Source organism: Engraulis encrasicolus, chromosome 12 (assembly GCF_034702125.1).
Source record: "Engraulis encrasicolus isolate BLACKSEA-1 chromosome 12, IST_EnEncr_1.0, whole genome shotgun sequence".
In the NCBI taxonomy this organism is placed as follows: Eukaryota; Metazoa; Chordata; class Actinopteri; order Clupeiformes; family Engraulidae; genus Engraulis; species Engraulis encrasicolus.
The window spans coordinates 32,601,086-32,611,741 of record NC_085868.1 but is presented as its reverse complement, the minus strand read 5'-3'; positions in this window follow the sequence as shown (position 1 = coordinate 32,611,741).

Genomic DNA, 10,656 nt, shown 5'->3' with positions numbered 1-10,656 from the left:
GAGAGACAGACAGATGGAATAGGGCAATAGGCAATTGACGATGAACAGTGCTATGTACATAATATGCATGTTGGTCTCATATGAGTGCGAAACTTTCGGAAATGAGACAATAATCCCCTTCGGAGAACTCAGTGAGATGCGTCTCGTTGGAAACGTGCCGATGCAATTAGGGACTCCATCAAGTGGTGATGGAGCATGTAGGCTATGCAAGCGAGAGATTATTTCACCAAGCGTCGTCGTCGTCTGGATGGTAGCGGCCAATCAACAGCCACAGCTGAGCCAGAGTTTTTTTCTCTCTCTCTCTTTTTAATTTCCTGACTTTAAACGATGAATTCTCTGAAATTGCTTCTGTCTCTCTCTCTCTCTCTCTCTCTCTCTCTCTCTGTGAGTCGCCTTCCCTTATGCCGTTTTCTTTTTGCCCTTATCTATTCCCTCTGTGTTCTGTGCTCTGATCTCCAGTACAACTAAAGAATTGAAACAGACAGAAAAAATACAGATCTCAGAGCAGTCTGGTACGTACCCGTGGGCCCCAAACAAAAGGCAGACCGTTTTTGGAGTTCTCTCAGGATCTGCCCAAATGACCAGGGGTCAGTGCTTGTGACGTTTATCGTTTATCATCATGCCCTGGGAAGAAACTTCTGACTCTGGGACAACTTGTCTAGTCAGGGCCGCTGATACCTTTGACAAGGCCCGGGACAAAGTCATCTGAAAGCCCCCCCCCCCACACTTTTCAAATACATGCAATGTAAAAGAGAACTCAATTCTAGGAATCCCCCCAGGGCTACTGCTAAGGTTTTGGAGGCCCTGAGCATAACTGGTCAAGAGCCCCCCCCTCATAATTAAAAAAATAATACGTAATTAAATGATAATACGTCAATCTCAATTTAGGAAGCTTCAATTTTGTGGGCAACGTCATTGAGGCCCTAAGCGCTCTGCTTACTCTGCTTATGCCTAGTGTCGGCCCTGACCACCATCTCCCTGTGCCCGGGACACCTAACCCGTTTGCACCACCCCCTCTGTCTCTGTCTGCTTCCCTGTGCCCAGCCAACTCCTCGTCCTCACGAATCCTGTCTTATCTCCTGCCTGCCTGCTTGTCAATTTCGGAGAGCTCAAAGCGACACGAGGCAACAGACTGAATGAGTTGGTCTGGGGGAGCTGCACCCAGCCAGCGCACTGCATTACACTGCACTATGGGCCTACGGGCTGCCCGCCTGCCTGCCTGATTAATTACATAGCTAATCAGAGCAGACAGGACCCCCATTCATAGGCTGGGCATACTGTAGCAACCACGCACGCGGCTGCCCAAAAGTGTCGCCTGATTAAAAATGTCCACCTCCTCCTCCTCCTCCTCCTCCTCCTCCTGTCTCATCTAAATCCAATTGATTTTGAGGGAAAATCGCATTCAGTCGCTTCGCTCCAAGAGCTTAATTGAGTGGTGTGTCTGAGCGACGGAATTGACGCACGCTTCGTATTTGGCACGGTTCGAGATGGAATTTTGTAAGACAGCTGTCCATCTCTCGGCCTCATCTTCCTGCCTGGATGTGTCGGTCTCCCCCTCTCCCCCGACCACTGTCTCTGTCTCATTCCTCCTCCCTGGATATTTCCTTGACACATCTCTCTCTCTCTCTCTCTCTCTCTCTCTCACACACACACACACACACACACACACACACACACACACACACACACACACACACACACACACACGCACACACACGCACACACACACACACACACACACACACACACACACACACACACACACACACACACACACACACACACACACACACACACACACACACAGACACACAAAAACACACACTTTTTTTCACAGGACACAACAGGAAGAGAGAATCAAAGACTATGGTGTCTCTAAGTAACATCCTGTTCTGACTGCCAAGGCAAGTGACTCACAATGACACAATAGCTAAATACAGCAGAAGAGCATTGACGTGTAGTAAAGAAAAAAAACAGTTAAATAGCTGCATTATTCTAGTCTATTATTCCGTTGCGATTTACACAAGCCGCAACAATGGCGAGCGCGAGACGGAGCTTAAAAAAAAAAAACGCACCATCTGCTCGATGACAGGCTTCGGAGACACAGACGTCCTCCGACAGTGTCGACAGTTCACTGGCGCGGTGATCTGTGTAGCTCCCACCATTCTGACATACTGTATTCGCATAACTACTGTATATCTCAATGTTTTTTACTGTAACAGCGACATATGCAGCCAGAGCCAGGGCCAGGGCCACTGACAGCTTTAGACAGGCCCAGGATTAAGTCATTTGAAAGACCCCCACCACACCCCTCGCCCATTCAATATATACAATGTAATGGAGACCCAACCCGAAGCCGGGGACACTGACCCCTTTGCCCCCCCCCACCAGGGCCGCTGACAGCTTTGGCTGGGACCGGGACAAAGACATCTGAATGGGCCCAAAACCCTATACATACAATGTAATGAGGATCCACTTCTGGGCCCTCTGGGCCTGGGACAAGTGCCCCCCTTGTCCCCCCCTGTCAGCTTCCCTGCAACCCACCCTTGTACTAATAACCCATCTCAGGGATTTTTTTTCTTTAAGGGAGTGACACATGCAGCCATCACCTTCTGTTTATCAAAGGCGAATTGGTGTTAAAAACCCCAAACATGATGTCCTGTACGTACATCGCACCATATACAGTGCGGCCATCTTCTCCTTGGGGACCCAGGTTCGAGTCTGGCCTCTGTGTGTGCATGTGTGTACGTGTGTAGGAGTGCATGTGTGTGTGGGTTCGCATGCTTTTTCTATCAGTCTGTGTGCGTGTGCATGTGCATGTGCGTGTGCGTGTGCGTGTGCGTGTTCGCGTGCGTGTGTGTGTGTGTTAGCACACACACATCCAACATTTCCCAACGTCAAGAGTTCTAGCCTTGGTAGTGCGTGAAACGCCCAGTGATTGGATACTCTTTGGTGAACTCCGCGGACATTGGGAAATGGTGACTCTCTCTCAATCTATCTCTGTCTTTCTCCAACTTATATCATTTCCCTCTTCACTGTCTTTATCTGCAATAAATTCACAAAGGCCCATAAATGTATCTAAAAAATACTTTTTTTTAAAAAACGGGACGTATACTAATCTGCTCTGCTGTATAAGGCCCCTGCTGCAGTTGCTTCTGTATGTAAGTAGCCAAGATAGGCTCTAAACACACACACACACACACACACACACACACACACACACACACACACACACACACACACACACACACACACACACACACACACACACACACACACATAGGATCTAAACACACACACACACACACACACACACACACACACACACACACACACACACACACACACACACACACACACACACACACACACACACACACAAACACACACACACACACACACACACACACACACACACACACACACACACACACACACACACACACAGCGGTAGGTAGCCTATATCTTTATCAATCTGATTAAGTGCATCTTTCAACACAGTTTGTTTACCACTTACCAAGGGGTGGGCAGCTGAGGAGGGAATAGAGAAGGGGGATGGTATACAGTCAGTATCATGAGGTTCTGAATGTACTAAGTCCAGATACATAAATATTCAATCATCCTACTGGTTGAAAGTGGGACTATCTATATTCGATTATCCTACAGGTGGATTCAGGTAAATTGGGCCACTTTGGGCCATTCGCTTATATGCAAAAAAAAAGATGGCCGAATTTAATCTTCATTCTTTAGGAAACTGAAGCCAACATTCAGTAATCTTGTTGCAGCATATAAAGCAGTTAAGTGAATACAGAAATGTCACTCTGTTATGAGTGGATGCACAACTGCACTAATTTGGAAAACAATATTTACAGTTTTTGCCTACTGCTTGCACACAATTTGCAAAATTTGGCTCATAGAGTCAAAACTCTACACACAAGCCAAAAACTCTCAACACTTGGAGATAAACCCTGCACATATATGCCAACATGAAACTCTGCTATCAAAACCTTAACATTGCCAGAAAAACTCAACAAGCTTTTGTCAAAACCTCACTTTCATGTCAAAAGACACACATTAGCACCAAATGAGAAAACAAATTAGATCAACGTGAAAACAGTTGTCTACTTTATACAAAACACAGCAGTCTTTCTTTTTGTACCAGTCTATTCAGACTCACAGAATGTACATCTTCACAAGACCCCAAAATTCAATACTGTACATTACACAACTGCACCTTACAGTACAGGACATTAAACTGAAGGAAAAATATTATAAACAGTACATCACTCTCAACACAACAGTGTGTATGTGAGCTTATGAACAATTTTTTGTGTAGCCTATTACGTATATTCACACATTTTCAAACATCTAAATATGATATAAATATGTGGTTTACGCCAACATGAAAAACAGTCTATATACTTTTGTTGTTTGGGTATGAGGTTTGCTTACAGTAAAGTAACGAAGTACAATACATTTCCAGACACAATATGCAGCTGACATCTACTATTATGTGTATTTCTACAAACTATCATGTTCATACCTAACATGTGATGATGAAGATAAAAGGCTACTCCTGCCATCAGGGTAGGTTTTACAGAACGTGAGTCAGTCAATGTCACTCCATATTCTACTCTTTAGTACCGTTGTGCTATTTGTTGTTTTGTTTGAGTGTAGGAAGGTGTGAATTTAGCAAAGTAGCCATCAAAGTAAAATAAATGCAAAATAAAATAAGTGCAATGTAATATAAAGAATGCAACTTTGTAACTGGCAGAATAGTGGTTAATTTTGAAAGCATGTGTTTTATTGTCGGTGCCTAAATCTTGTCATACATCCAGTGTGTTTTGATTTTTTAGCAGATGTGTTTTCTCAATCATATGATGAGTGTTCCTTTTTTAATGGAGTGTCTTATGAAGGAAAAAGTGTGCAGTGACCATGAGCAAGTGTGTAGCATAAAGCAAAATGTGTGTTGCTGAATTGCTACAACAGTGTTAAGCAGAACTTTTGTTTAAGGTATGGCACACTGTGTTTAAGTTATGTTACCAACAACTTAACAATATGCTATTTTTGTCTAAGCATCAGCCTATTGTGTTCAAGCAGTAGGCAAATACTGTAAGAAATAAAAACTCCTTAGTGTTGCTTTAAAACAAGCCAACAGGTTGGAAAATGGACCTGTCCATCTTCAGCCGTCAAGAATGTGGAGTATACGTATATAGGCTATCACATAGGGAACCACAGGGTAAAAGTCTGTTCCTTCAAAGTTTGGTTCACTTCCAGGGGACTATATGTGAAATACCCTGTTCAATTTCGAGCACTGATGAATCAAAGCACTTGTGGTGTCAGAGAGCAGAATGGTTCAAGATGGTGTCACATCAGCCATCACTTTTCTGATTTGATGGGAAGGGAGTTGAAGAGCGCATAATGAGGTGAAGGTAAAGCACCATATTCTTATTCATCCTCTTAGTGCTGCTTGATCAACTGCCACCGGAAAAGGATCTTTCTGCACAAAAAGCTCTTTCAAATAACGTACCATACTCACTCTACCGAGAAAAAAAAGAAAAAAAATCTTTCAAATGACTTAACTGGTGAAATCACTAACTAGCCTACCTAATAAACAACTCTTTACACTTGAGGATTGCCACACGTCACACTATCAAGCACTTTTGTTTACCTTCAACAAACACCTGCAGATTAACACATTTAGGTGTTTACTGTTAATGGATTTGTTTTTTGTTTGGTGGTGGATTTGGATTTAATACCCTATGAATATGCCAATCGCTAATTTGAATAACTTCTAATTGTTGCTGTTGTTTATCTCTTGATGTGGACAGGGCTTAAAAGGAGTGAGATGTGTTTCCAGTTGATTGCTTTGTGAGATGTTATGTGTGCTTGGGTTGTTTTGTGCATCTTGATTGATGATGAAATGAATGTGACAAGCGTGTGTTGTTTGTGGAAGTCGGTGAGTTCATTCCGGTCTCTGCCATGACTGTATCGTGCGCCATTTGAAATATTGTTGCTGTTGTTATTGTTGTTGTTGTTGTTGTTGTTGTTGTTGTTGTTGTTGTTGTTGTTGTTGTTGTTGTTGTTGTTGTTGTTGTTGTTGTTGTTGTTGTTGTTTATGGTAGTGGTGGTGGTAGTGGGGGTTGTGATGGTGGTGCTGGTGCTGCTGGGTGTGTGTGTGTGTGTGTGTGTGTGTGTGTGTGTGTGTGTGTGTGTGTGTGTGTGTGTGTGTGTGTGTGTGTGTGTGTGTGTGTGTGTGTGTGTGTGTGTGTGTGTGTGTGTTGTATAACTCTGTGACTTAACAGGTTAAAATATTAGCAAATGCCTTAGCCTTCATTTTCTCACAATGATATGGAGTAACCCATGGAAAGAGGGAAGCTCTACGTAGATTAATTGTTTGCATGCAAGTGCATGCATCAGTGACTCTCTATATCACGTTATCTCTCTTTCTCTCTCTCAGGTTGCTCTCTCCCTCTCTCTCTCTCTCCCTCTCTCTATCTCTCTCTCTCTCTCTCTCTCTCTCTCTCTCTCTCTCTCTCTCTCTCTCTCTCTCTCTCTCTCTCTCTCTCTCTCTCTCTCTCACACACACACACACACACACACACACACACACATACGCACACACACACACATACAAACAGAGAGAGAGAAAGAGAGATATAGAGAGATTGTGTGTGTGTGTGTGTGTGTGTGTGTGTGTGTGTGTGTGTGTGTGTGTGTGTGTGTGTGTGTGTGTGTGTGTGTGTGTGTGTGTGTGTGTGTGTGTGTGTGTGTGTGTGTGTGTGTTGTGTTTCTATCTGTCTGACCTTCCCTGCTGTTGAGTCAATTACAGTTCAATTAGAGTTGCAGCCCGCTGAGTGCCAGCCAGCTGCTTTCACATATGGCATCGCCAGCGGCCCCGCAAACACACACACACACACACACACACACACACACACACACACACACACACACACACACACACACACACACACACACACACACACACACACACACACACACACACACACACATGTACATGCACAGGTGTATACGCAAACATACACGCACGCACGATCGCACGCACAAACAGACATGCGCACGCACACACAGACATGCGCACACGCACACGCACGCACACACACTCACACAGGCACACAGACACACACACACTCACACACACACACACACACACACACACACACACACACACACACACACACACACACACACACATCTTTAAGCATGTGCTCGCACACGCACACACACACACACACACACACACACACACACACACACACACACACACACACACACACACACACACACACACACACACACACACGCACGCACGCACAAACACATACATGCACGCACGCACACACACACACACACACACACACACACACACACACACACACACACACACACACACACACACACACACCACACACACACCACACACACACACACACACACACACACACACACACACACACACACACACACACACACACACACACAAACACACGCACACACACACAAAGAAAGTACATTCACAAAAGACCCTGACTATTTTTAGGCGCATTGTCCAAAGCAATGACACAGTGGAGGGTACTAAATAAAATAGAGGCAGTCAGTCGTCCTACCACTCCGCGTGCCATGCCGTCAGGCCGGTTGACAGCATCGAACAGGCGCAGGACAAAGTAATCTCAATGATGTCAAAAGACATCTTCCTAGGTAGATTCTCCTGAGGCATAGAGGGTAACACTTTATTTTAGGGATACATCTATTAACGCTAATACATACAATGTTAATGCCTGCATAAGTAACTTGTAAGGCATGTACTAAGCAAATTCTAAGGTCTACTAGGTCCTTACTAAGGTTAAATTGGTAATAAATCCCTTATTTTGCATGAACAAGACATTTGCGAATACATGACTAACAAATGCTTGATTTTGCTTTGTACATGCCTTACAAGTTACTTATACAGGCACGTTGTATGTATTAGGGCTAATAGATGTATCCCTAATATAAAGTGTTACCGCATAGAGACCCTTCATTATGTGTCAACATGTCCCAACCCTGTTCCCAATGGATACCACTTTGTAGACACAAAGAAAGACATGTAATGGGGGATTCGAGCTCTTCAGTTGGTTCTGAGGTGCACTGGTCTGTGAGCTGAGCTTTCATTATATAGCTGGAGAAAAAGATAGAATGGCTCGGTGTGTGTGTTGGTGTGTGTGTGTGTGTAATTGAATCACACTCCATACAAAATGACACCTCGCACACAGTGCGAGAAGGGAGGGACGAAACAAAAGCCAACACATCAGTTCAGCGGCTGGAGAGAGAGAGAGAGAGAGAGAGAGAGAGAGAGAGAGAGAGAGAGAGAGAGAGAGAGAGAGAGAGAGAGAGAGAGAGAGAGAGAGAGAGAGAGAGAGAGAGAGAGAGAGAGAGAGAGAGAGAATGTGGGGGTGCATTTGTGCATGCATGTGTGTATATGTGTGGCACAGAGAGAGAGAAATCTGGTGGTACAGAAACTCATGTACATGCAGGCAGAGATTGATATGTGGGGAGAGAGAGAGAGAGAGAGAGAGAGAGAGAGAGAGAGAGAGAGAGAGAGAGAGAGAGAGAGAGAGAGAGAGAGAGAGAGAGAGAGAGAGAGGGGGGGGGGGGGGGGGGGGAGAGAGAGAGGTTCTCCCACAAAAATATGGCACTTGCTGTAGGTTCGTCACTACGTTCTAAAATAACCTTTTAATCACACCTTATCTCTTTTTTCAAGAAACAAGCCTGTTCTGGAACATTTGAAAAGCTCTGCTGCCAGTTGCACTGCTGTCAAAATTGCATTTATAACTCTTGCTTGAACTATCCTCCCCTGGTGTCAAGGTTTACTTTAAAAAATATATAGGCTCTTGACCATGTTTATATCATCTGACATACAGTACAGAGATGAAAACCAAAGCATTTGAAGCCAGGTTGTCCAAGTATTATTTTCATGTGTGTGTCTGCAAGGGATTTAATGAGAGGCGAGGCGTGGGATGGTTTGCTCTCAATGTCAGCTGCCAAAATCTCAATGCCTCATTTGCTATTCACTGTGTGAAACTCACATCGGAATCGGACTATAGACTGGCCTTCTGGCCAAAGCCTACAGCAGTAGTTCCCAAACTTTTTCTGTGGGGACCCCCTTTTGGACCTAAGAATGTTTCACGGCCACCCACCCCCCATATTCTTAGGCATTTTTTGCCCATTAACATTGTGAGATTTTCTATTAAAAGTTTGGCTGCTATTGCTGTAAATACACAGGAAAAGCAAACCTCTGTTAACCTGTGGATTTCTCATTTTTATGCAAAGTCCCTTCTGTCCACAACCCCCCACCCCCCTCCCCAGGGTCCCGACCCCCAGTTTGAGAACCACTGGCCTACAGTATACAGAGATCTGTGCAATCGGTGGAAGAGGCACTGCAGGTATTGACTGCGAGCATCATGGCTAAATGGGTCGGAGACACAGAGGCAATGTCTTTTGCTTTTACTCTCTCCCCTCTGACACGTGGAATAAAGTGGTTGAAAATATTCCAACAGCGTTTATGAAGCTAGCCAAGTCTTTTTTATGAGGCATCTTTTTAAAGCAAAATTACTGTATACTGCACCTGGACCAAGCCAAGTCTTTTCACTGACAAATTTTCTGTATACCAGATGTCTTGAAGGATGGTGGTGTGGGAGCAAGAGGCAGACTAGACTGTGCATATCACAGTGTTAATTCTCTCTCTCTCTCTCTCTCTCTCTCTCTCTCTCTCTCTCTCTCTCTCTCTCTCTCTCTCTCTCTCTCTCTCTCTCTCTCTCTCTCTCTCTCTCTCTCTCTCTCTCTCTCTCTCTCTCTCTCTCTCTCCCCACATATCAATCTCTGCCTGCATGTACATGAGTTTCTGTACCACCAGATTTCTGTTTTTTTTTCTTTTTTTTTTTTTCCCACACTACCCTCACAGTCTGTGGAGATGTCACAACGGGCCGAGGGAAAAATGCTTCTCTGCTCTTGCCTGAGTCCCTGAGCAGTCTCTAGGGACCAAAAGGTTATGTGTGTGTATACAGTAAATGATGCAGTCTTCAAGATTCAAGATTCAAGATTCAAGATTCAAGGAGTTTATTGCCATTGTCAATGAAGGCAACGAAATTGTGGGTGGAGCAATAAAACGGCATAGTTTGAAGTAGGCCTATAGAAGTAACCAAAAAGAAGTAGTCAAATAAAGTCTAAATTCATGAAGTATATCATGAAGTATCAAAAATTGAAGTAAAATAATTGTAATAATATGAGTAATAATAAATTAATCAAGTACATCAAACAGCAAAAAATGAGATCCCCTGCCCACAATTCAAGGTTAAAAACCCAATGCTGTTGATAATTTTAAGGTGCACAACACACACATGTATACACACATGTATGCACACATGTATGAATAAACAAATCAATAGTGGCATCATAATAATTAATGTGGCAATCTTAAGACAGGGCCCTGTTAATGAATTTTCGGTGACCATGGCAATGACCAAGTAGTTATGTGTTACTAAAGACATTGTGCAATGTCGTAGCAGTGAAGTACTATGATAGCAATGACTATAATAGCACGCAGTTCCATTGGTAGAACTGTGAGCATTACGATTCTCAACTTTATTTAGCATTTAG